At 58.5% G+C, this 5000-nt stretch overlaps 1 protein-coding gene across 1 annotated transcript in view; it reads left to right on the forward strand.

Annotated features, from left to right (window-relative positions):
* The window catches only part of LOC122248386 (uncharacterized), a 95760-nt gene that overhangs the window by 78943 nt on the left and 11817 nt on the right, over positions 1 to 5000 (forward strand). The gene's annotated exons all lie outside the window — the stretch shown is intronic.

Below are 5000 nucleotides of genomic sequence, written 5' to 3' on the forward strand. Positions count from 1 at the left end.
AGATCAAAAGAGATATATAGATGGAGTGAGAGAGAGAATGAGAGAGACAATAAAAGAGATAGATAGATCGAGAGAGGGAAAGAGAGAGAGAGAGAGAGAGAGAGAGAGAGAGAGAGAGAGAGAGAGAGCCGATAATACATAGGAATACATTAATAGAGAAAGAAAACAATTTAGGCTGAAAACAGTAAATAAATGAATAAATGAATGAATAATCATCTAAGGACGGATGATGAGAAGATAATGATGATGAGGAGGAAACAACGTAGATGAGAGAAACAGTTGCAATCTATCATATCTATTTGACAAACAACCTCTTGAAACACCCCAGCCAGCGCAAACTGTCAGAACCATATTCCTGTATATCACACTTGAGAACTTATGAGGAGTTAGGAAGATTTGGGTATCAATTTTATTGGGTGCTGTTAAGGAGAGATGTCCTCGTCATGTTATTCTCTCTTGGTTTCTCTCTTTCTAGAGATTTATTTCTCTCTCTATCTTTCTAGAGATCTATGTCTATCTCGTTCTCTTTTCTCTCTCTTTCTCTTTCTCTTTCTCTCTCTCTCTTTCTCTCTCTCTCTCTCTCTCTCTCTCTCTCTCTCTCTCTCTCTCTCTCTCTCTACGCCTCCCACTTCTTCCCCATCCACTTATCCACCCTCCTTCCCTCTCTCTTACCCTCTCTTCCCCCAGCCCACACATCCTCCTTCCCATCCCCTCACCCGCCCTCCATCCCTCCTTCCTTCTCTTCCATCTACCCACCCTCCTTCCCTTCCACCCTTTCTTCCTCCTTCTTTCTCTCCCACTCTCTCTTCCTCCCTTCTTTCCCTTCCACCCACCCACCTTCCTTCTCTCCCTTCCACCTTCCTTCCTTCCCTCCTTCCATCCCTTTCACCCACCCACCCACCTTCCATCTCTCCCTCCCACCCTCTCCTCCCCCTCCTTCCTTCCCTTCCACCCACCCCCCTTCCTTCTCTCCCTCCCACCCTCTCTCCCTCCCTCCTTCCTTCCCTTCCACCCACCCCCCTTCCTTCTCTCCCTCCCACCCTCTCTTCCCCCTCCTTCCTTCCCTTCCACCCACCCCCCTTCCTTCTCTCCCTCCCACCCTCTCTTCCTCCCTTCCTTCCCTTCCACCCACCCCCCTTCCCTCTCTCCCTCTCCTCCCCCTCCTTCCTTCCCTTCCACCCACCCCCTTCCTTCTCTCCCTCCCACCCTCTCTTCCTCCCTTCCTTCCCTTCCACCCACCCCCTTCCTTCTCTCCCTCCCACCTCCTTCTCCACCTTCCCTCCACCCCCTCCCCATCCCCACTCTCCCGCGATCCTCCCCTCCCTTCCTTCCCTTCCACCCACCCCCTTCCTTCTCTCCCTCCCAACCCTCTCTCCTCCCTTCCCTCCCTTCCACCCACCCCCTTCCTTCTCTCCCTCCCACCCTCACTTCCTCCCTCCTCCTTCCCTTCCACCCCCCCCCCTTGCCTTCTCCCCTCCCGCCCCCCTCTTCCTCCCTCCTTCCTCCCCTTCCACCACCTTCCCTCTCTCTCCTCCCTCCTTCCTTCCCTTCCACCCACACCCCCCTTCCTCTCTCCTCCCTCCCTCTCTTCCTCCTCCTTTCCGTCCCCTTCCACTCTCCTTCCCCTCCTCTCCCTCCTCCACTCATTGTCTACATACTTTCCCTTCCACCCACCCCCCTTCCGTCGCTCCCTCCCTCCCTCTCTTCCCCCTCCTTCCTTCCCTTCCACCCACCCCCCCTTCCTTCTCTCCCTCCCACCCTCTCTTCCTCCCTCCTTCCTTCCCTTCCACGCAACAACCCACCCCCTCCTTCATTCTCTCGCCTCCCTCCGCTTCTCTTCTCCCATCCCTTCCTTCGCCTTCCACTCACCGTTCCCTCCTCTCCCTCCCACCCTCTCTCCCACCCCCCTACCTTCTCTTTATCCACCCTCTCTTCCAATCCCTCCTTCCTTCGCCTTCCAACCCCAACACTCCCCTTCCCCCTTATTGTTCTCTCCCTCTCCACCCCTCTCTTCCTCCCTCCGCTTGCCTCCCCTTCCACCCCCCCCCCTTCCTTCTCTCCCTCCCACCCTCTCTTCCTCCCTCCTTCCTTCCCTTCCACCCACCCCCCTTCCTTCTCTCCCTCCCACCCTCTCTTCCTCCCTCCTTCCTTCCCTTCCACCCACCCCCCTTCCTTCTCTCCCTCCCACCCTCTCTTCCTCCCTCCTTCCTTCCCTTCCACCCACCCCCCTTCCTTCTCTCCCTCCCACCCTCTCTTCCTCCCTCCTTCCTTCCCTTCCACCCACCCCCCTTCCTTCTCTCCCTCCCACCCTCTCTTCCTCCCTCCTTCCTTCCCTTCCACGCCACCCATTTTTCCCCGGTCCCTCCTACTCTTCTGTCCCTCCCACCCTCTCTTCCTCCCTCCACCTTCCTTCCTCTTCCAACCCACCCACCTTCCATCTCTCCCTCCCCCCCTCTCCTCCCCCTCCTTCCTTCCCTTCCACCCACCCCCCTTCCTTCTCTCCCTCCCACCCTCTCTTCCCCCTCCTTCCTTCCCCTCCACCCACCCCCCTTCCTTCTCTCCCTCCCACCCTCACTTCCTCCCTCCTTCCCTCCCTTCCCATCCAACCCACCTCCCTTCCTTCCTCTCCCTCCCACCCTCTACTTTCCACCCTCCCTCCTTCCTTCCACCCAACCCCCTTCCCTCTCTCCCTCCAACCCTCTCTCTCCCTCCTGCCCTTCCTTCCCCCTTTCCACCCACCGCCCTTCCTTCTCTCCCTCCCTCCCATCATCTCCCACCCCCCCTTCCTTCTCATTCTCCTCTCCTCTCTTCTCCTCTCCTTCTTCCTTCCACCCACACCCCTTACCCTCTCTCCCTCCCACCACTCTCTTTTTCCTCCCTCCGTCCTCCCTTCAACCACACCCTTCTCTCTCACCTCCCACCCTCTCTCCTCCCTCCCTTCCTTCCCTTCCACCCACACCCCTTCCCTTCTCTCCCATCCCACCCTCTCATCCTCCCTCCTTCTTCCTTCCCCTTCCGACCCTCACCACCCTTCCCTTCCTCTCCCTCCCACCCTCTCTTCCTCCCTCCTTCCATTCCCTTCCACCCACCCCCCTTCCTTCTCTCCCCTCACACTCTCTCTTCCTCCCTCCTTCCTTCCCTTCACAACCCAGCGCCCCCCTTCCCTCTCTCCCTCCCACACCCCTCTCTCTCCTCACCCTCCTTTCCTTCCCTATCCACCCACACCCCCTTCCTTCTCTCCCGCAGCCACCCTCTCTCCTCCCAAACCTCCTTCCCTTCCACCCACCACCTTCCCTCTCTCCCTCCCACCCTCTCTTCCCCCTCCTTCCTTCCTTCCCTTCCACCCACCCCCCTTCCTTCTCTCCCTCCCAACCTCTCCTCCCCCTCCCTCCTTCCCTTCCACCCACCCCCCTTCCTTCTCTCCCTCACACTCTCTCTTCCTCCCTCCTTCCTTCCCTTCCACCCTGCCCCCTTCCTTCTCTCCCTCCCTCCCTCTCTTCCTCCCTCCTTCCTTCCCTTCCCCCCACCCCCCTTCCTTCTCTCCCTCTCTCCCTCCCTCCTTCCTTCCCTTCCACCCATCCACTTTCCTTTTCTCCCTCCCACCCTCTCTTCCCCCTCCTTCCTTCCCTTCCACCCACCCCCCTTCCCTCTCTCCCTCCCACCCTCACTTCCTCCCTCCTTCCTTCCCTTCCACCCACCCCCCTTCCTTCTCTCCCTCCCACCCTCACTTCCTCCCTCCTTCCTTCCCTTCCACCCACGTCCCCGTCTTCCATCTTCTCACACCTCCCACCCACTCATTCCCTCCCTCCTTCCTTCCCTGCCACCCACCCCCGACCCCCTTCCCTCTCCCTCCCACCCTTACTCCTTGTTCCTCCCTCCACTTCCTTCCCTTCCACCCACCCCCCCTTCCTCCTCCTCCCACCTAATCGTCCCCCCACCCCTCTCTTTCTCCCTCCCTTCCTTCCTTTTTTCCCTTCCACCCCCAACCCCCCTTCCTTCTCTCTGCTTCCCGTCCCACCCTCACTTTCCCTCCCTCCCGTTTCCTTCCCTTCCACCCACCCCCCTTTCCCTTCCTCCCCCCTCCCACCCTCTTCTTTCCTCCCCTCCTTTCCTTCCCTTCCACCCACCCCCTACTTCCTTCTCTCCCCTCCCACCACTCGTCTCATATCCTCCCTCCGTTCCTTCCCCTTTCCACCCACGACCCCTTCCTTCTCTCCCTCCCAACCCCTCTCGTCCACCTCCATCCTTCCCTTCCACCCACTCCCCCTTCCCTCTCTCCCTTCTCCTCCCTCTCTTCCTCCCTCCTTCCTTCCCTTCCTTCCCTCCCCCCCCTCCTTACCTTCGCTCCCTCCCCACCCTCCTCTTTCCCTCCCTCCTTCCTTCCCTTCCTAACCCCACACCCCCATTCCATCTCTCCCTCCCACTCCTCCTTCCTCCCTCCTTCCTTCCCTTCCAACCCACCGCGCCCTTTCCCTTCTCTCCCCTCCCACCCTCTCTTTCTCTCCCTCCATTCCTTTCCCTCCCACCCACCCCCCTTCCTCTCTCCCTCCCCCCCTCCCTTCCCCCTCCTTCCTTCCCTCCCACCCACCCCCCTTCCTTCTCTCCCTCCCTCCCTCTCTTCCTCCCTCCTTCCTTCCCTTCCACTCACCTTCCCTCTCTCCCTCCCACCCTCTCTCCCTCCCACCCTCTCTTCCTCCCTCCTTCCTTCCCTTCCACCCACCCCCCTTCCTTCTCTCCCTCCCACCCTCTCTTCCTCCCTCCTTCCTTCCCTTCCACCCACCCCCCTTCCTTCTCTCCCTCCCACCCTCCTTCCCTTCCTCTTTCCAAAACAGCTGAGGCACGGAACATATTGGCTGCATACTTATTAGAATACCAGACTCAACACCCTTGCACGTGACAGTATATCAAAGTGTCTTTCCTTCTGCATACATAACCAGTCTAACCTTGGCCTCCGTTTTACTTTTTTTTTTTTTTTTTTTTTTTTTTTTGACTTCGAATGT

The sequence above is a fragment of the Penaeus japonicus genome, unplaced genomic scaffold (assembly GCF_977035675.1).
Source record: "Penaeus japonicus unplaced genomic scaffold, GWHDUDI00000001_assembly GWHDUDI00000036, whole genome shotgun sequence".
NCBI lineage: Eukaryota > Metazoa > Arthropoda > Malacostraca > Decapoda > Penaeidae > Penaeus > Penaeus japonicus.